At 43.5% G+C, this 22,332-nt stretch overlaps 1 protein-coding gene and 2 long non-coding RNA genes across 8 annotated transcripts in view; 2 read left to right on the top strand and 1 right to left on the bottom strand.

The window, feature by feature from the left end:
• LOC117510950 overlaps positions 1–4,410 on the bottom strand; it is an 18,545-nt gene extending 14,135 nt beyond the window's left edge. Inside the window, exon 1 of the long non-coding RNA XR_004560852.1 lies at positions 4,326–4,410. This is a non-coding gene — a long non-coding RNA (uncharacterized LOC117510950). The remainder of the gene's footprint in view (positions 1–4,325) is intronic.
• ksr2 (kinase suppressor of ras 2) overlaps positions 1–22,332 on the top strand; it is a 494,388-nt gene that overhangs the window by 166,322 nt on the left and 305,734 nt on the right. The window lies entirely within an intron of this gene.
• LOC117510951 lies at positions 4,388–22,070 on the top strand. Its single transcript, XR_004560853.1, has 3 exons — positions 4,388–4,464; positions 14,679–14,683; positions 22,059–22,070. It is a non-coding gene; the product is annotated as an uncharacterized LOC117510951 (long non-coding RNA).

Raw genomic sequence — 22,332 nt, forward strand, 5'->3', positions numbered from 1 at the left:
ATGTTCTCTAATGCTATATACCAACACAGTGCAGAGTAGCTACCTAAACTCTGTAAGGGCGATAGAGTATCTCGTCAATAGTTTTACATCCTCATTGAAGACAACTTTGGATGCTGTAGCTCCTCTGAAAAAGAGAGCTTTAAATCAGAAGTGTCTGACTCCGTGGTATAACTCACAAACTCGTAGCTTAAAGCAGATAACCCGTAAGTTGGAGAGGAAATGGCGTCTCACTAATTTAGAAGATCTTCACTTAGCCTAGAAAAAGAGTCTGTTGCTCTATAAAAAAGCCCTCCGTAAAGCTAGGACATCTTTCTACTCATCACTAATTGAAGAAAATAAGAACAACCCCAGGTTTCTTTTCAGCACTGTAGCCAGGCTGACAAAGAGTCAGAGCTCTGTTGAGCTGAGTATTCCATTAACTTTAACTAGTAATGACTTCATGACTTTCTTTGCTAACAAAATTTTAACTATTAGAGAAAAAATTACTCATAACCATCCCAAAGACGTATCGTTATCTTTGGCTGCTTTCAGTGATGCCGGTATTTGGTTAGACTCTTTCTCTCCGATTGTTCTGTCTGAGTTATTTTCATTAGTTACTTCATTCAAACCATCAACATGTTTATTTTAAGGTGGCAGTAATTAAACCATTACTTAAAAAGCCATCACTTGACCCAGCTATCTTAGCTAATTATAGGCCAATCTCCAACCTTCCTTTTCTCTCAAAAATTCTTGAAAGGGTAGTTGTAAAACAGCTAACTGATCATCTGCAGAGGAATGGTCTATTTGAAGAGTTTCAGTCAGGTTTTAGAATTCATCATAGTACAGAAACAGCATTAGTGAAGGTTACAAATGATCTTCTTATGGCCTCGGACAGTGGACTCATCTCTGTGCTTGTTCTGTTAGACCTCAGTGCTGCTTTTGATACTGTTGACCATAAAATTTTATTACAGAAATTAGAGCATGCCATAGGTATTAAAGGCACTGCGCTGCGGTGGTTTGAATCATATTTGTCTAATAGATTACAATTTGTTCATGTAAATGGGGAATCTTCTTCACAGACTAAAGTTAATTATGGAGTTCCACAAGGTTCTGTGCTAGGACCAATTTTATTCACTTTATACATGCTTCCCTTAGGCAGTATTATTAGACGGTATTGCTTAAATTTTCATTGTTACGCAGATGATACCCAGCTTTATCTATCCATGAAGCCAGAAGACACACACCAATTAGCTAAACTGCAGGATTGTCTTACAGACATAAAGACATGGATGACCTGTAATTTCCTGCTTTTAAACTCAGATAAAACTGAAGTTATTGTACTTGGCCCCACAAATCTTAGAAACATGGTGTCTAACCAGATCCTTACTCTGGATGGCATTACCCTGACCTCTAGTAATACTGTGAGAAATCTTTGAGTCATTTTTGATCAGGATATGTCATTCAAAGCGCATATTAAACAAATATGTAGGTCTGCTTTTTTGCATTTACGCAATATCTCTAAAATCAGAAAGGTCTTGTCTCAGAGTGATGCTGAAAAACTAATTCATGCATTTATTTCCTCTAGGCTGGACTATTGTAATTCATTATTATCAGGGTGTCCTAAAAGTTCCCTAAAAAGCCTTCAGTTAATTCAAAATGCTGCAGCTAGAGTACTGACGGGGACTAGAAGGAGAGAGCATATCTCACCCATATTGGCCTCTCTTCATTGGCTTCCTGTTAATTCTAGAATAGAATTTAAAATTCTTCTTCTTACTTATAAGGTTTTGAATAATCAGGTCCCATCTTATCTTAGGGACCTCGTAGTACCATATCACCCCAATAGAGCGCTTCGCTCTCAGACTGCAGGTTTACTTGTAGTTCCTAGGGTTTGTAAGAGTAGAATGGGAGGCAGAGCCTTCAGGTTTCAGGCTCCTCTCCTGTGGAACCAGCTCCCAATTCAGATCAGGGAGACAGACACCCTCTCTACTTTTAAGATTAGGCTTAAAACTTTCCTTTTTGCTAAAGCTTATAGTTAGGGCTGGATCAGGTGACCCTGAACCATCCCTTAGTTATGCTGCTATAGACGTAGACTGCTGGGGGGTTCCCATGATGCACTGTTTCTTTCTCTTTTTGCTCTGTATGCACCACTCTGCATTTAATCATTAGTGATCGATCTCTGCTCCCCTCCACAGCATGTCTTTTTCCTGGTTCTCTCCCTCAGCCCCAACCAGTCCCAGCAGAAGACTGCCCCTCCCTGAGCCTGGTTCTGCTGGAGGTTTCTTCCTGTTAAAAGGGAGTTTTTCCTTCCCACTGTAGCCAAGTGCTTGCTCACAGGGGGTCGTTTTGACCGTTGGGGTTTTACATAATTATTGTATGGCCTTGCCTTATAATATAAAGCGCCTTGGGGCAACTGTTTGTTGTGATTTGGCGCTATCTAAAAAAATTGATTGATTGATTGATTGATTGATCTCTGCTCCCCTCCACAGCATGTCTTTTTCCTGGTTCTCTCCCTCAGCCCGAACCAGTCCCAGCATAGGGCTGCCCCTCGCTGAGCCTGGTTCTGCTGGAGGTTTCTTCCTGTTAAAAGGGAGTTTTTCCTTCCCACTGTCGCCAAGTGCTTGCTCACAGGGGGTTGTTTTGACCGTTGGGGTTTTTCCGTAATTATTGTATGGCCTTGCCTTACAATGTAAAGTGCCTTGGGGCAGCTGTTTGTTCTGATTTGGCGCTATATAAATAAAATTGATTTGATTTGAATTGATATTTGGCATGAGGTTAAGGTGAGACATACTTTTAGTTCAGAAGGGTAGCCATGTAGAAATTTGTTTTTACACTCCACATAGGCAAATATTCAAAATGGCATACATTTACAAAAATAGTCAGTTCTAATGTGAAGCATCTCCCATGTTTGAAGATATTGTGTTACAATGTATATAGAATAACACTGAACATGTTGCTTCAAAGGCTTTATATTCATAAGATTGAAAATATGTGAATTTGAAAATAAAATATTAATTTCTGGATCTCTGTGGTCATTAATCTTATGAGTTACTTTGCAAAATGTATCACCATGGAGTCATAATGCTGAACTAGCTTCTTTTACATTTAACTATAGGCACAATAGTGGTTGTTTCCAATTATAGTCACTTGCTTCTTATCTAGTGCCATTTATTTATCATACTTCTAATACATGTAAATATATTGCTAACTCATCTATTGCTTCTTTTATGGTGCACTTTAGGTGTCTCGTTTTTCTGCTTTTAGATAATACACCAATAATGTAATATGGAATTTGATTGGAAACTGTCCATTATTTGCCAGATAGATAGTTCAGAAACATTGAAGTGTCCCATGAGGAGTAATTCTGGCACAAGTGATGAGAAAAAGAATCCTACAGGTCATTTCTGAAAACTGTGACAGCATTCAAATAAACTGAAGCACTTCCAGAGAAACTGAAATTTGGTGATGATGAAACAGCAGACAGCTTGGCCGGTCATTATGCATCCTAGCATAAGTCATGTCATCTTTAGTTTAATAACTCAAAGCTAGAAACTGCACATTAATCTGCTGCCAAGAGGAGAAGGCAACCTGACCCAGATGAATCTCCTCAGAAAAAGCCCACAAAGCACAGATCACTGGACCAACAAATGTGTATATTCTGTGAAAAGAACAACTTATTTAGAACAAGGCAGCATATCAGTTCACATAATGTATTCATGTTCAAAAGACAGACTTTTACACAGCAAAAAAAAAAAAAAAAAAATTATACATGTAATTTCATGCATACAGAATTACTACTTGCATGTAACATCGTAATATATCAAATTTGATTCTTACCCATTTTAAACTACTCATATAATCTTCCAGTTTGGGAATGGGAGCTTTGTCATGTTGGTATTAATATTAGTAATGAGATACATACTTGACTGTTTTTAGATGAAAACAGTTTACTGACTATTTACCGATAAGTTACACTATACCATGAATACAGTAGCTTACATTCAGATAGCCATTTACAAGTAATATAACATTCTTATATACATTATTTTTATTTAATTATTCAGTATAAGATCACATTCAATAATGTAATGTTGTTTTGGTAGACAGAAACAGAAAAAGTGATTAAAAACACGCTCATACGAAAATGTTTATCAACAATGTTTACATACTTTTTTTACTTGTTTATCGTTTTTAATTAAATAAGGTTCTAAAATAATGTTTTTGTGTTCACTTTAATTGCATGACCTCTCATAACTGCTTAATGGTGTCATATATGGGAATGTGTCATATATACACTTCTTACCATGTTTTCATATGATTATCGGCCATGTTAGATCTTGATCCTCCACAAGGTAAACCACACCAAATCCAAGAGGGCTACCCTTCTAAAATCTAAAAGTAACCTCTTAGCAACCCCTGTGCCAAATTTCATGCTTTTATCCACTTTTGCACTATCCTTCCAAATTTGGGTGCTAAGCCACCTGACTAGTGGTGGAATTTGCCATTAATATACAGTCTTAATCTGGTGATGGTCTTTTTAATTGAATTTTGTAACTGTTGCATCGGTTTTAAATTACTTTCATTGGCAATAGTTATGTCTTTAAGTGTATTATTTACTAAAAGCAGAAAGTGTGTAATTACCTCCGCCAAGGAAGTTATGTTTTCGGTCGCGTGCGTTTGTTCGTTGGTTGGTTGTTAGCAGGATTACTCAAAAAATCCTCAGCGGATTTCAACGAAATTTTTACCAGGGGTGTATCTTGGCCTAACTTAGAAGTCATTAAATTTTGGTAATGATCTGGAGCATGATCCGGATCCAGTAATTTTTTTTAAGGATTCTTTATCATTGCAGGACAGGGCCAATTTCAGCATTTTTGCATCTAACTTCATGAAGACGGGTCACAAAGGCTGAACAAAAATTAAGTTACGACACAACAATAATTTAGCATTTGTTTCTCCTCACTGAATAAACTTATTAGAAAATAAAAAAACTTGTGTAGTTCATGCAGTTTCTCTTTATAAAAACATTTGCTGAAGATCTAAGGGTTTAACCCTCTGGGGCTGACACCTTCATATACTACGGCTGAGACCAAGCTTTACTAAATTATAAATAACTTTTTAATGATATGAGATAGAAACTTACTTTTTTTGCTGAAAAGTTAACGCCGCGGAGTTTCGAGCCACTGTCCACCATCTTGGTACTCCTCATAGAAGCTGTGTGATGACGTGAGCAATGTGAGTGTCCAAATGGAATTGCTTCACTGTCACATGGTTTTCCAAAATCCAATCATAGGGCAGATTCACCTAACGTGACACACCAACGATTGTTTTAGGAGTGATGTGTTACTAGTTGGCCTGTTTGAATAGCCCCCTGGCTGCTCCAATGCGCCATGCGCCATTACACACAGCGAAAGTGAAAGTGAGCAGACGGAGAGCCTCTCATACAATCTCACGTGCTCAAACAGTGTGTATATCAGGATTGCTTGACTATTTTTCCTGTGAATGTTACTGGATAAGGCTGTGGCAAGCTCTCTCGCTCTGGCGTAAAGCACTGTTTACCATATCAATGGAGCGAGGGGGAAGGGGTGCTCCTCAAACTGAATGAGCCTCGAAGTGTGAATGTTGCTTTCAGAGCAGGAGAGAACAAACACACAGTCAACTTCATAGTAAAAGTTTGTGATGTGACCTTTGTGTAATAGCAGACAAATTGCTTTGAGATGAAGACAAACAAAACGCATAGACCATTTTGCATATGTTGTTGAAAATATGCATTTGTGTTTATTGTTGGAACCTTTTTCTTGTACAGTCTTTCACACAAGGGCCCAAATTACCTTTATAAAGTGTCAAAACAGTTGTTTATTATAGTTTGCTGTGTGTTTTGAATAAATGTGTGTGGAAAATTATTTTTATGGCCTTGATGGAGGTTTGCGCTCTCCGAGTGCTTCCAGTTATTGATTTGTTTTATAAGACACACTTAAAATTTGATGCATGTAGAATGAAAACAATGAAAGCAGAATTAAAGTCAGTTAATGCAGACAGTCAGTCTATCTGTGGAAACTTGTTACAGACAATACATACAAGATAGAAAATAAAATTTAATGAAATTAAAACTTGAGCCATATTGTTCCAATATAAGAGTCAAATACCACCGCTTAAACCAAGAAAAACTGACCAAAGAATGCACCAAATTGCACAATTTTTTTCAACATTTCCAAGAGGGCATGCACGGACCTCCAAGGGGACCTCGTGCCTGTGGTGCTCGGCCGTCCACTCACAGAAAATTTTCAGTCAAAATTTTTTCAGTTGCTTACACCCATAGGAGCGAGGTGGACGCAAAAAATTAAACATGTTTAATTTTTTTCGGCATAGAGCACTGGACACAGAAAGTATGTAGTTTTTATGCAACTCTACCCATCAGTCAGCAACTGCTTGTAAATCTACACAAAACTGTGCGACTGTACACCAAGCCTCCTCAATTCTACAACCCCATTTCCAGTGAAGTTGGGACATTGTGTAAAATGTAACTAAAAACAGAATACAATGATTTGCAAATCTTCTTCAACCTATATTCCATTGGTTACACCACAAAGACAAGATATTTAATGTTCAAACTGATAAATAGCCTCATTTAAAGGAATATGTACACCTGGCTTTAGGGCCCCTTCACACATAGTACAAATAAATACAACTCACGATGAAACAGCTTGTATGAGCAAACCATGAAAACATTGCGCCAATGGGCAGGCGTGCGCGATCATGGTGCGATGGTTCATGCACGCGATGATGTCTTCCGAACAGGAAGACACCGTCGCGAAATCTGAAATCTGGTCTTGACCCTGGTGTACTGAATAATTACAGGGTGATATCAAATCTGTCATTCTGCTCTAAAATTCTGGAAAAAGTGGTTTCATGGCAGCTTGTGGACCATCTTACTGAGAATGATCTTTTTGAGCCACTGCAGTCTGCTTTTAGAAAACATCACTCCACAGAGACAACGCTTATTAGAGTGCTAAATGATTTTCTGCGTGCAATGGATTCGGACACCACAATGGTTTTAGTGCTTTTAGATCTTCGTGCTGCGTTTGATACTGTGGATCATTGTGTGGGATTACTGGAAGTGTCCTTGCTTGGTTAACGTCATACTTGTCCAGTCGTTCTCATTGTGTTGTGTATAATAACACTACCTCTGGCCTTGATGAAATGAATTTTGGCATTCCACAGGGGTCTGTGTTAGGCCCCTTGCTTTTCTCACTTTATATAGCGTCCCTTGGTCATACTCTGCGGCATTTCGGGATTGCCTTTCATTGCTATGCTGATGATACTCAATTGTACATGCTGATAACTGCTGGTAATCTTACCCACATAAAATCCTTAGAAGATTGCCTTGTATCTGTGAGAAGTTGGTTGTGTAGTTACTTCCTACTCTTAAATTCTGATAAGACTGAAATGATGGTTCTTGGTCCAGCCAGGCATCGGCATAAATCTGACCAGTTGGCACTTAATTTGGGTTTGTGTGTTATACATCATACGGACAAAGTGAGAAATCTTGGGGTACTTTTTGATCCTACGTTATCCTTTGGCCCCCACATTAGAGCTATTACGAGGACTGCCTTCTTCCATCTGCGAAACATAGCCAGGATTCGTCCCGTCCTGTCTATGGCTGATGCTGGGATTTTGATACATGCATTTATTTCTTCCAGATTGGATTATTGTAATGCTTTATTTTCTGGTCTGCTGCAGTGTAGCATTCCGGGTCTTCAGTTAGTGTGGAATGCTGCTGCCAGACTTTTGACACAAAGTAGAACGTTTGACCACATTACACCCATTCTGGCGTCCCTTCATTGGCTTCTGGTTTCTGCCAGATTGGATTTTAAAGTCCTGTTGCTGGTCTATAAAACTGTTCATGGACTGTCTCCTTCCTACCTGGCTGACTCGGTTAAGCCCTACATACCTGCGTGGCCCTTGCGTTCACAGGGCACAGGGCTTTTGTGCATTCCAAGGGTGAATAAAAAGTCTGTCTATAGAGCCTTCTCCTACCGTGGCCCTACTCTTTGGAACGACCTACCTGCAGTTATTAGGCAGTCTGACACGGTGGAGACTTTTAAATCAAGACTGAAGACCCACTTTTTAAGACTGTCTTATCATTAATCTATTCTGTTTTTATGTTTGCTTTGTAATTTCTTTTTATTCTGCTGTGTTTTACCTTTTTTTATTGTGCCTTTGTGTTGTCATAAATTGTGTGTTATGTGAAGCGCCTTGGGGTGACTATGTCTTGAGATGGCGCTATATAAATTAATAAATTGAAATTGAAGACAGTGCGAGCAGCTGCAACACATCACGCTGCTGATGTGAAGAACAATAAAATAAAATCCAGCTGTATAATTAGTGAATATCACTGGGTTGATATCAATAACATACAGTAAAAGGGGACGCAATACAGAACCCCACAGTTAAATAACCCTAGTTAAAAAAAATGTCACTCTCAGGATTTGAACCCATAAGCTCTGATTACCAGACGGAAATGTTACCACTGCACTACCTTCACTGGCCTGTAATCAGTGCATAAACATGCCTTAAATCAACAAAGACATAGACGAGGTACGCTGTGTCCAGCTGCTGCAGCACGACTCAGAAGTGAAAAATGTTTTATATATTTACACATGAGGACAGCAGGCAGAGACACGCATGTCACTCAGGAATGTTGTAAGTTCATGTCCTTCCAAACACGGAACATTAATACTTAACATTATAATTAAAAGTGAATCCTACATTTATCTTGTACATGCAAGAAAGAAAACACATTCAGCGTTATTTCAAGTTCTTTTTTCACTTGCAGAGCTTTTTAATTCTGAAAAAGGGTATACATATATCTAATAATAGTAATAATAACATTTTATTTATATATTATTTTCAAATCATAAATGCAAAGCACTCCAGAAAACAAAGTGTAATAAAAATACAGTTAAGTGCCAAAGAAATCAAATGCAGCAATCAAAAACAGGAATGTTTGACAGAATTTCTTTCATGTATTTTTATAATTACTGCAGCAGTGTGGTGGCCTGGCAGTAGGTCAGGGTTTTTTCCAGAACAGAAAGTTCCCTGTTCAGGTTCACAGTATCTGTACATATGGCTGCAGTTCTTATTTAAATACTGATTGCGTTTTTATTTTTATAATTAATATCTTATACACACTGGTTGCAGACTGTGACAAGCTGGACATGCCACAACATTTCCTGTGAGGCTTTATCACGGCGTTGCTTTTTGTTCTGTGCCCTGCGCCTCCGTCCTGACGCGCGAAGTCCTCCGTACGTCTTTTCATAACAAAAAACTCCTGTAACAGTGGAATGTGCCGTTCATTTCCAAAGTAAACACTTTATTGATCCGGGACGTCGTCTGACTACCACAGAAATGACAGAACAGTTTGACATCAGCACTTTTTCGGCATGAAAAGACGTGCGGAGGACTTCGCGCGTCGGGACAGAGGCGCAGGGCACAGAACAAAAAGCAACGCTGTGATGAAGCCTCACAGGACATGTTGTGGCATGTCCTGCTCGTCCACAATTTCTCGGATAGTCACACTACTGAAAAGCCACCGAAAGCCGTCTGAATTTTCCGAATGGTGCAAGAGCTGGGCATGTTAGGGCATGTCCTGTTAGACCAACACGGAGGTGCTTTCGTCCCGCGCCATGAGCGGCTCCGTGGCGAATTTCTCCGCTCCTCTTTCCATTACAAAAACTCCTGTAACAGTGGAATGTGCCGAAAAAGTGCTATGTCCAGCTGTCTTGCCATTTCTCTGGTACTCAGACAACGTCCCGGATCAACAACGCGTTCACTTTGGAAATGATCTGGTCGTTTGAGCCTGTCAATCACCGCTCGTTGCGCGGCGTGCCCTCAGCTGCTGTGGACCGTCTTTAATCCAGTTGTAATTGTCCTTAATCTGTGTGATTCCCCATAAAATCTTCGCCGAAAGCCATCTGAATTTTCCAAATGGTTTCCACTTGGCTGTCTCTCACACTTTCTGAAAAACATTTGATGAAGCAAAGTGGCAGTCGATCAGCCAATTTCCTGACAATGAAAATCCGACGAGGGGGCTGGACCACTCCTCCCACAAGGCGTGCTCACAGGCGAATGACCCAACCGACAGGTGTGAAAAAACTCACACATGCGCATGAAGGTTCAAGCTTGGCTGATGCAATCACACGATTCAAATCCATATAGTTTTTACAAAAAATAAAAAGGTCGGATTGTTTTCTAACAGACCTCATACATAAGCATACCAAACAGCAAAGGTCAGCTCTCCCCATCTTCTCTGTATTCGAAGGTACACACACACACACACACACACACACACACACACACACACACACACACACACACACACACACACACACACACACACACACACACACACACACACACACACACACACACACACACACACACACACACACACACACACACACACACACACAGGCATGCATACACATACATAGAGGCCACTTCGCTTTTAATATGTAGATGATTTACCGCACCCTGCTGGAATGGCATGTGAATCCAGAATGTCATTATCACCGTCCATTGTTCAGTGTTGTTAGCTAATATCTGGAGTTTCTCCAAAAGTATTAGTTCTATCAATGTTCCATTTTGGTGGCATTTATCTTTAACCATACATAAGTATACCAAATGGCAAATGTCAGCTTTCCCCAGTTTGTCCGTGATCGAAGTTATATACACACATGCATGCACATACAGAGGCCACTTGGCTTTTAATATATAGATGATTTACCGCCCCCTGCTGGAATGGCGTGTGAGTCCAAAATTTAATTATCCACATCCATTGTTCACTGTTGTTACTTAATATCCCTAATTTCTCCAAAAATATTTGTCCTATCAACTTTGTTTTTGTGGTGTTCATCCTTGACTCAAAATACATAGGCATATCAAATGGCAAATGTCAGCTCTCCACAGATTCTCCATGATCAAAGCTGCCATACACATGCACACACACATACATGTAAACAGAGGCCACTTGGCTTTTAATATATTGATGTTTAAATAAATAAATAAAACATACATTCAAGCACTAAATACATGCAAAAGGTAAGAAATAGCCTATTTTCAAAGAAAGGTTGAAATGATTGATTATGTTTGATTCATAGTTGTTAGCCAGATGTTAGAGAACATTAAAGAGCACACAGTAAATTTTGCTGAGTAAAATTTTCTCTTCTGGGATAACATTTGGTCCCAGTCTAAATAGAGTTAAATATACTGTACCACAAGGCTAAATCAACTCAACACCGTGTAAAATCAACTCTTATTGGAGTAGAACTGCTTGCATTGACTAGACTGTGTCGCCGACCGAACGGTCCGCCCTGCCGTCATTAGCCACGGTTCACTGATTATCACCGCGCTTCTGCTTAAAACTGCACTCCAGTCATGATCTGTCTCAGCGACAGATATCTGAAGCTTTTGTACAACAATCATTTCCACATAAATTCAGCATTATTTCATAATAAAAGATGGACAAAGCGACCAGAGCACCACAGCCACAACGCCTGCTAGCTGTTGCGTTCACTGCGCGTCCGTCATTTCAAATGTTGCATACAAGTTTGAGATATACTTTATAGATCTCACAGTGGAGAAATTATGTTTACACTCGTGTTACCTTAGGAGTCCCAAGCTGAATGTCTTATGTAGTTTATCTCACGGTCCATTGTCCCCCTGCTCGTGAACAAGACCCCCAGGTGCTTGAATCCCTTCACTTGGGGCAAGACCATATTCCCTACCCGGAGTAGGCAATCCATCCTGGAGTATATTTTACTCAGCAAAATTTGCTGTGCACCTTTGAAATTCTTTAAAGAAATTGCATGTAGTTTCTGTTTTGTACTTTGACATAAGATTGACATTTGTAGAAAACAAGCAACCCAAGATTGAACAGTACAAACTATACATATATTAGGTGTGTACATCTTTCCCTTATCTGTATCTTGATTCCTGACCTGCAGTACGATTCTGCGGTGATGCTTTTTATTTGATTTGGTTCGATATGATGCAGTCTGATACAATTCATTGTTTAACATGGACATTCATTTTCCAAAATATGGCATTGCTTAAAGTTCAAATACATAACACAACCCAGGGAGCTTCTTCAGGTTTGGCTACTGTGCTGCAGCATATTGGTGCTGCCTCTGCTCACCCTATATGCACCACTGGAAGCAGCACCATATTTTGTAGCAGAAAGTGCAGCATAGAAGATGACCAGCAGAAGAAATCAGCTGTTTTTAGTCTGTTAACATTACAGAAATAGCATAACTGTTGGGAAAGTGTAGTGACACGGACCCACAACAGGGGGTGTAAATGAACGGACAATGGAAGGAGTTAAATTAGAACACTTTACTGTTGTGAATGTCACAACCAAACACAGCAGATTACAGAATGTACACAAGTCAATTAATAAAGGTGTCCTGTGGGCAGGCTCGACGATAGGAGACGCCCGTCTGGAGACGAACCGGAACCACACGATTTCCACCGCCACCGAACCCGAGGGATACTGGAGCCGCCAAGTCCCGAAGTCCCCAGGTGGCCACCGTCTCGGCATGTCGGATCTGGTACTGCTGGCAGAAAACAAAGACAGTCAAGTGTGGGTGTGTGTACACCCAGTAACAATCCTGGTGGGAATTCCACCTCCACCTCTCACTCAATACGTGTTGCAGCGATCCCTCAGAGGAAAAAGAGTGCCGTCCTGCACAGCCTCCACAAACTAAGGACCGGTACTCCTGCAAACACTCACAATAGAAAGATTTAGAAAATACCACAAAGGCTGAGGATATTACCTCTTGATGAAGATGATATCTCGGCAATGTGGTGGAGGTGTCTTCCTGCTTTTATTCCAGATGTGGAGTAGATGATCAGTGACAGCTGTCAAGGTTGATGGGTGACAGCTGTCACCACGGCTTGTTCCTGGAGGCGGCAGCGCCCTCTCGTGCCTGAAGCCCACACTTCAGGCAGGGCACCCTCTGGTGGTGGGCCAGCAGTACCTCCTCTTCTGGCGGCCCACACAACAGGACCCCCCCCTCAACGGGCGCCTCCTGGCGCCCAACCAGGCTTGTTCGGGTGGCGACGGTAGAAATCGGCCAGGAGGGCCGGGTCCAGGATGAAGCTCCTCTTCACCCAGGAGCGTTCTTCGGGTCCATACCCCTCCCAGTCCACCAAATACTGAAAGCCCCGGCCCATTCGACGGACGTCCAAGAGCCGGCGTACTGTCCAAGCCGGCTCCCCGTCGATAATACGGGCAGGAGGCGGCGCCGGACCGGGTGCACAGAGGGGTGAGGTGTGATGCGGTTTAATCCTGGAGACATGGAAGACCGGATGGATCCGCAGTGAGGCCGGGAGTTGGAGCCTCACTGCGGTAGGACTGAGGACCTTAAGGATGGTGAATGGTCCAATGAATCGGTCTTTTAACTTGGGGGACTCGACCTGGAGTGGAATGTCCTTGGTGGAAAGCCATACCTCCTGCCTGGGCTGGTATGCGGGGGCCGGGGACCGTCGACGGTCTGCATGGGCTTTCGCCCTTGTCCGGGCCCTCAACAAGGCCGAATGGGCGGTGCGCCACACCCGACGGCATCTCCGCAGGTGGGCCTGGACCGAGGGCACACCGACCTCTCCCTCCACCAAAGGAAACAAAGGGGGTTGGTACCCCAGACACACCTCAAACGGGGAGAGGCCGGTGGCAGAGGACACTTGGCTGTTATGAGCGTACTCGATCCAGGCCAGATGTTCACTCCAAGCCGTCGGGTGTGCGGAGGTAGTACACCGAAGGGCTTGCTCCAACTCTTGGTTGGCCCGTTCGGCCTGTCCGTTAGTCTGAGGGTGATACCCAGACGAGAGGCTTACGGTGGCCCCCAGTTCCCGGCAGAAACTTCTCCATACCTGCGAGGAGAACTGGGGACCGCGATCTGAAACGATGTTTGTAGGTATCCCATGCAGCCGGATGACATGGTGGACCAGGAGATCCGCCGTCTCCTGGGCCGACGGGAGCTTCGGGAGGGCCACGAAGTGGGCCGCCTTGGAGAATCGGTCCACTATCGTGAGAATGGTAGTGTGTCCCCGGGACAGCGGGAGGCCCGTGACAAAATCCAGACCGATGTGGGACCAGGGGCGATGAGGCACAGGAAGTGGCTGTAGGAGTCCCTGTGCCTTCTGGTGGTCCGCCTTGCCCCTGGCGCAGGTGGTGCAGGCCTGGATGTAAGCCCGGACATCAGTCTCCAGGGTCGCCCACCTACGGTCCTACGCACCCCTGGGTGGCAGGAGAGCTTGGACCCGTGACAAAAGTCCAGGACGGCAGCCCTGGCCTCTGGTGGGACGTATAGTCTGTTCTTCGGTCCAGTTCCGGGATCCGGGCTCCGTGCCAGGGCCTCCCGGACGGTCTTCTCCACGTCCCAGGTTAGGGTAGCCACGATAGTGGACTCTGGTAGGATGGGTTCCGGTGGATCCGACAGCTCGGTCTTGACTTCCCGTTTGTGCACCCGGGACAGGGCATCCGATCTCTGGTTTTTGGTCCCGGGGCGGTAGGTGATCCAGAAGTCAAAACGGCCGAAAAACAGTGACCAGCGGGCTTGCCTGGGGTTCAGTCGCTTGGCGGTCCTGATATACTCCAGGTTCCGGTGGTCAGTAAAAACCGTGAAAGGCACTGACGCTCCCTCCAGCAGGTGTCTCCACTCCTCAAGAGCCTCTTTCACCGCAAGGAGCTCTCGATTGCCCACGTCATAGTTCCGCTCTGCTGGGGTCAACCTGCGGGAAAAATAGGCACACGGGTGAAGAACCTTATCGGTCTCTCCGCTCTGGGATAGCACGGCTCCTATCCCTGAGTCAGAGGCGTCCACTTCAACCACAAACTGGCGACTAGGATCGGGCTGCACCAAGACAGGTGCAGTCGAGAAGCGCTGTTTCAACTCCCTGAACGCGGCATCGCACCGATCCGACCAGGTGAAGGGAACTTTTGGTGAGGTCAGGGCTGTCAGGGGGCTAACTACCTGACTATACCCCTTAATGAACCTCCTGTAAAAATTTGCGAAGCCGAGGAACTGTTGCAGCTTTCTACGGCTCGTAGGTTGGGGCCAGTCTCTCACCGCTGCGACCTTGGCCGGATCCGGGGCGACGGAGTTGGAGGAGATGATAAACCCCAGGAAGGACAAAGAGGTGCGGTGAAACTCACACTTCTCGCCCTTCACAAACAGCCGGTTCTCCAACAACCGCTGCAGGACCTGACGTACATGCCGTACATGAGTCTCAGGGTCCGGAGAAAAGATGAGTATATCGTCCAGATATACGAAGACGAATCGGTGCAGGAAGTCCCGCAAGACGTCATTAACCAAAGCTTGGAACGTCGCGGGGGCGTTAGTGAGGCCGAACGGCATGACCAGGTACTCAAAATGACCTAACGGGGTGTTGAATGCCGTCTTCCATTCGTCTCCCTTTCGGATCCGAACTAGGTGGTATGCGTTCCTAAGATCCAACTTTGTGAAGATTTTGGCTCCATGCAGGGGGGTGAACACCGAATCCAACAAAGGCAACGGGTATCGGTTGCGAACCGTGATCTCATTCAGCCCCTGGTAATCAATGCATGGACGAAGACCGCCATCTTTTTTGCCCACAAAAAAGAAACCTGCTCCCATCGGAGAGGTGGAGTTACGGATCAGCCCGGCAGCTAAGGAGTCCCGGATGTAGGTCTCCATCGATTCGCGCTCAGGTCGGGAGAGGTTGTACAGCCTGCTGGACGGGAACTCCACGTCTGGCAACAAATCGATGGCACAATCGTACGGACGGTGCGGGGGAAGGGTGAGTGCCCGATCCTTGCTAAAACGTCAGCAAGATCGTGGTACTCAACCGGCACCGCCGACAGATTGGGGGGAACTTTGACCTGCTCCTTAGCCTGGGAACCGGGAGGAACCGAGGATCCCAAACACACCCGATGGCAGGTCTTGCTCCACTGTACCACCACCACGGACGGCCAATCAATCCGGGGATTGTGTTTTAGCATCCAGGGGAACCCCAGAATCACACGGGAGGTAGGAGTCACAAAAAACTCAATCTCCTCCCTATGATTCCCTGACACTACCAGAGTTACTGGTAGTGTCCTGTGTGTGATTAAAGGGAGTAGGGTGCCATCTAGTGCTCGCACCTGCAATGGTGAAGGAAGCGCCACCAGAGGGAGCCCTACCTCCCTGGCCCATCTGCTGTCTAGCAGATTCCCTTCTGACCCTGTGTCTACCAGTGCTGGGGCCTGAAGGGTTAAATCCCCACTAAGGATTGTAACTGGGAGCCGTGTGGAAATGTGTGTGTGTGTGTCCCACGTGAATTTCTTGGCCCACCCTAAGCCCAGTTTCTAGGGGCGGGCGTTGGTGTTTAACCGTTCGGGGCAATTGCTCAATTGATGCTCCATTGAGCCACAAACAAAACACGCCCCGCGGGGAAGCCTCCTCTGTCTATTTGGTGGTCTGAATGTGGCCCTGCTCGTGTCCATAGCTTCGTCAGCAGGGGGAGCTGTCGCCCCACGGGACATAGAGGCCAGGGAGCATGGGAAGGGCGGACCTTTCTCGGACCCGGAAGGAAGAGGGACGGAGCGCGCCCGGCCACGCCCTTCGTCTCGTTCCCGACGGCGTTCCTCCAACCGATTGTCTAACCGTATAACAAGATCGATAAGCCCATCTAATTCCAGCCACCAGGTGCTCCTTCAGGACCGACGACAGTCCGTTTACGAAGGCGACGCGGAGCGCAGCATTATTCCAGCCGGACCTCGCAGCCGCGATGCGGAAGTCGACTGCATAAGCGGCTGCGCTTCGGCGTCCCTGTCTCATTGACAGCAGCACAGTTGAAGCGGTCTCTCCCCTGTTAGGGTGATCAAACACTGTTCTGAACTCCCTCACAAACCCAGTGTACGTGTGAAGGAGCCGTGAATTTTGCTCCCAAAGCGCCGTAGCCCAAGCGCGTGCCTCTCCCCGAAGCAGAGTAATCACATAAGCTATTTTACTAGCGTCTGATGCGTACATGACGGGACGTTGTGCGAAGACGAGCGAACACTGCATGAGAAAGTCCGCGCACGTCTCCACACAACCTCCGTACGGCTCTGGAGGGCTTATGTATGCTTCAGGGGATGGTGGGAGGGGTTGTTGAACCACCACTGGAACATTCATATCCTGCACAGGGTTGGCAGGAGGAGGAGCTGCAGCAGCGCCCTGAGCGTTCACCGCCACTTGCGCGGAGAGAGCCTCCACCCTGCGGTTCAGGAGGATGTTTTGCTCGGTCATTTGATCCATCCGAGCCGTAAAGGCGGTGAGAATGTGCTGTAGCTCACCAATCACGCCTCCTGCAGACGCCTGCGCTCCCTGCTCTCCCATTGGTCGTTCAACAGCCGGGTGACGCCCATCAGAGTCCATGACGCTGGCCGAGATATCCTGTTGGGAAAGTGTAGTGACACGGACCCACAACAGGGGGCGTAAGTGAACGGACAATGGAAGGAGTTAAATTAGAACACTTTACTGTTGTGAATGTCACAACCAAACACAGCAGATTACAGAATGTACACAAGTCAATTAATAAAGGTGTCGTGTGGGCAGGCTCGACGATAGGAGACGCCCGTCTGGAGACGAACCGGAACCACACGATTTCCACCGCCACCGAACCCGAGGGATACTGGAGCCGCCAAGTCCCGAAGTCCCCAGGTGGCCACCGTCTCGGCGTGTCGGATCTGTTACTGCTGGCAGAAAACAAAGACAGTCAAGTGTGGGTGTGTGTACACCCAGTAACAATCCTGGTGGGAATTCCACCTCCACCTCTCACTCAATACGTGTTGCAGCGATCCCTCAGAGGAAAAAGAGTGCCGTCCTGCACAGCCTCCACAAACTAAGGACCGGTACTCCTGCAAACACTCACAATAGAAAGATTTAGAAAATACCACAAAGGCTGAGGATATTACCTCTTGATGAAGATGATATCTCGGCAATGTGGTGGAGGTGTCTTCCTGCTTTTATTCCAGATGTGGAGTAGATGATCAGTGACAGCTGTCAAGGTTGATGGGTGACAGCTGTCACCACGGCTTGTTCCTGGAGGCGGCAGCGCCCTCTCGTGCCTGAAGCCCGCACTTCAGGCAGGACGCCCTCTGGTGGTGGGCCAGCAGTACCTCCTCTTCTGGCGGCCCACACAACAATAACATAACTTTCTGTTCTGAGCTGGTATTACAGTCACAAACTGTGAACAAACATAAAGTTCAAATGTGGGTACATTTATCGTTTATACCGCCTACCACTGTTAGACATGTTGATTTTTACCTTGCCAAGTTAATGTTCCTTTGAGCAGCCTCTCGACCACTGAACTTTTATAGTAGTTTCAAGATGCAGAAGTAGCACCTAAAAAGATCAACTCAACCAATATATCACCTTGTTTTATAATTCACTTAGATCAAATAATGTATTAATGTAGTCTTATCATTTTCTTTAAAATTTATTTCCAGTTTGTATTGGCGAATTGTTACACCTCTAGGCGATGTCTAAAATATGCCACCTTGCAAAGTGTGTCAAATTTTGCAAGGAAATTCAGGGCTCCACATGCCATGATGTAGAACCCCGTGCCTTCACTAACATTTATTACAATGAAAATAGGAAAAGAATTCTGCCCCTTTATCTTGATACATGCCAAAAGGTTATAGCCCTATTCCAGACCCAACATTTTCAGCAAGTTTTATGAAGAGTTGTAACACAACATATTTTACAAATTCAAAATACGAGTAAGTTGTAGACCTTACCCACTGTACCCATCCAAAAATTAAATGAAATGTGTAGTACAATAGGTTTACCCATTTGTTTTAATAGTGATTTATTGTATGTATATGGCCTATTAGAATATTTTAAATTGGATCTGGCTGGCATTTTAAGTGTTTTTATTTGTTTAGAATCAAATGTCTTACCTTTAGATTTTGATTAATCATCCTAACAATTCAATAAAGATTTACAAGCACATGGTAACAAAATAAACAAAGCACATACTAAGCAACTATAGGGATTCAGTGTATTTACGTTTTAGTCATGGAATACAAAAATCAAAGTGTGCTTTTGATACAGCAGGCTCTAAGTCCTTTTCCTCATTCTATTCTATCATGCATCATCCTCATTAGCTTTCAACTGATATTAGTTTAAATGAACTAACCTGAAAAGAAAGAGAATCATCTCAAAATGAGTTTTAGATAAACCGGCTTGCAGCTCGTTTGTCAAAAAAACAAACAAAAAACAAAAAAACATAGCCTGTTATGGTCTTGACTACCCATTATTCTTAGAATGGATTTTCTTCAGGCAGGGTTAAAGAGCAGTGCTGCATGGAATCAATACAGCGCCAACTTTGATTGATGAGTAACCATTTGTGGGTGTGCCATTAAAATGTCATCAAATCACTGTTAACCTTATGTGGTATTGACATGTGTCTCATGTAAAATCAATGTTAAATTTCTTTGAAATGCAAAGAGGTGTGGCTCAGCAAAGGGTTCAGAAAAATGTCCTAAACAAACAGCCAGCCTGTGTTCATTTTGCCAAGACAGCCAGAAAATTACATTTACTGTGCTAATGTTTTTAATGCCTTGTCAGTAAGGTGTGAACTGCTTAATGAAGCCAACCTACATTTACTAATTTGACTTTGAGTTTTGATAATCAATTTGTTACTTATGGTTAAAAAAAAAAGGTAAATGGACTGCATTTGTATAGCGCTTTTTTCCATCTGCATCAGACGTTCAAAGTGCTTTACAATAATACCTCACATTCACCCCAATGTCAGGGTGCTGCCATAAGGCGCTCACTACACACTGGGAGCAATAGGGGATTAAAGACCATGGTCAAGGGCCCTTAGTGATTTTCTCGTCAGGCTGGGATTTGAACCGAGGATCTTCTGGTCTCAAGCCCAACACCTTAACCACTAGACCATCACCTCCCCTACTTATACTTATTAGTATAACCCCTGGCAATAATTATGGAATCACCTGCCTCGGAGGATGTTCATTCAGTTGTTTAATTTTGTAGAAAAAAAGCAGATCACAGACATGACACAAAACTAAAGTCATTTCAAATGGCAACTTTCTGGCTTCAAGAAACACTATAAGAAATCAGGAAAAAAAAATTGTGGCAGTCAGTAACAGTTACTTTTTTAGACCAAGCAGAGGGCAGGGTTCCCGCAGGGTCTAAAAAAGTCTTAAAAAGTCTTAAATTCAGAAACTAAAATTTTAGGCCTTTAAATGTCTTTAAAACACCCACATTTTCACCGCAGGTCTAAAATTTAATTTACTCAAGTCTTAAAAAATTACATTCGCTCCGTCCATTCCGAGAAGTGTCTGTAGAACAGAAAAATGAAACGCTTTCCAACGCGTCGTGACGTCAGACGCGTCGCTTCGGAAGCGGCAAGGGGGCGGAGATTGCGGCCACGTCACACTCTGGCTGTTTCACAACCTGAAAAAAGTTCAGCGATCGCTATCTTGAATTTACGTTGCCTGAACCACAAAAAAGCTTTAAAAACAGCAGTAGAACGATTCTCCCATCACCCTGCTGGGAGAAGCTTTTTTTCAGCTACTTTTTGGAGGGACATCGACCGAGGGAGGACTGATGACTTGGTGGGATATCGATTGAACCGCGGGCCGACCCACACGGAGAAGCCGGCCTTCAGGCATCATTCCTGGACAGACCGAGGCAGGCAGCCGGCGGGATGGAGCAGACCCCCTCAGTCCGAAATCTCCCACTTTTTGGATATAGGCGAAGTCCCAGTTTGCCCAACGGAGTTTACTTCTGCAGCTTTATCGAGGTGAGAATAATATAAAAATAAAACGTGACGTTTACTGAACTGCTGTCAAGGTTTAATGATCGGCTAACGTTAGCGTAGCCTTTTAGCACAGTTGATCTGAGTGAATGCTTTAATTTCTAAATGGTTCAGTCTTTTTTATTTTTTCAGACACCACAAAAGCTCAACTTTAAATAACTTATTTTTTCGGGTGTTTTTTTCTGTCATTTTTTCTCGTTTTTTCCCTTTTTTATATATAAACTGTTTAGTGTTTCTTTATATTTAAAATATTTTTATTTGTCCCAATCAGGAACATTTGCTGTGCAGACAACCAAACCTCCATTGATGAGCTGCACACCACGAAGTCCAGTCGAAAGAAAACATCTCTGCTTTTCAGCATCACCACCAGAGTTAAAAACTGCAGAAGAGACCTTCATCTGGTCCCGAGAATCCAGCAGAACATCACCTGCTTCTAAATAAAAGGCTCTTTCAACAGCAACTATTTTATTATTTTTAAAAAAGCTGTTTCATTTTATATTTTAACAATAAATGAACGGATCATTAAAAATGTCCATGAATCAAAGTCAAAAGACATTTGCTCAAGTAGAAGCTCTCTACTTATTGTGCTCAAATTCATATTTTAGAAATGACTCTGTCCTGATAACATTAAAGGCAATTACATATTTTGATGAAATTACAAGTTTAAATGACTATATATGAAAAAAAATTCATCATGAGGTTTATGTCACAGAAATCCTACTTTACAATCACACTGCAGTCATTGTTAAATTATTTCCTGTTGCATTTATAATAAACATTTGTATTTATTTAGTGTCTTTTTCTGGTTGAAATGAGATATAAATAATCTACCAGACTTTAAAAAATGTACAAGTTTCCATGTTATTTTATTTGTCTAAAAATAAATGTCTGAGGTTCCTTATGTTAAACAAGAAATTATCTAATCTGAAATAACAGGTGGTTTTAGTTTACAGATGAAAGGTTTCTAAAGAACCATTTATTGATTTATTTAGCTATTTTAATTACAAGTGTTCTAAACTTTTTTTAACAGTAATCAGAAGTTTTGAGGTAACAACAAAAAAACATTTCCAATGATTTTTCTTCAGAAAACTGCTCTATAAATGAGCAGTCCTGTCACACGTTAATGTTTTGTACAGATCAGTCGTTTCCACCGATCTGTTTTGTAGAGATCAGTGATTTCTGAAGAAAGATGGCTCAGCTGCTTTCGAAGTCGAATGCTCTGAGAAGAGCACACAAAGACAAAGTCGCTGAAGTGAAAGCCCTTGAAGCCGAGATTAGCGCAAAAGGAGAGGAGCTGAGATATATGGTTGTATAGCGCCTTTTGAAAATTTAACTTTTTTCCGGTTGGTCAATGTTGTTTATCGTATTGTATATGTTGTGTATTATCACTCAATCTTGTTTTCTGCTTTCGGTGTACTTTGACATGTTTGAAACCAATACAAAATGACATGGTTTTGAGAATCAAATGTGATTGTCCTTTTTTTGGGGGGGGGGGGGTCTTGAGGTTGGTCT

Source organism: Thalassophryne amazonica, chromosome 5 (assembly GCF_902500255.1).
Source record: "Thalassophryne amazonica chromosome 5, fThaAma1.1, whole genome shotgun sequence".
NCBI classification, from domain to species: domain Eukaryota; kingdom Metazoa; phylum Chordata; class Actinopteri; order Batrachoidiformes; family Batrachoididae; genus Thalassophryne; species Thalassophryne amazonica.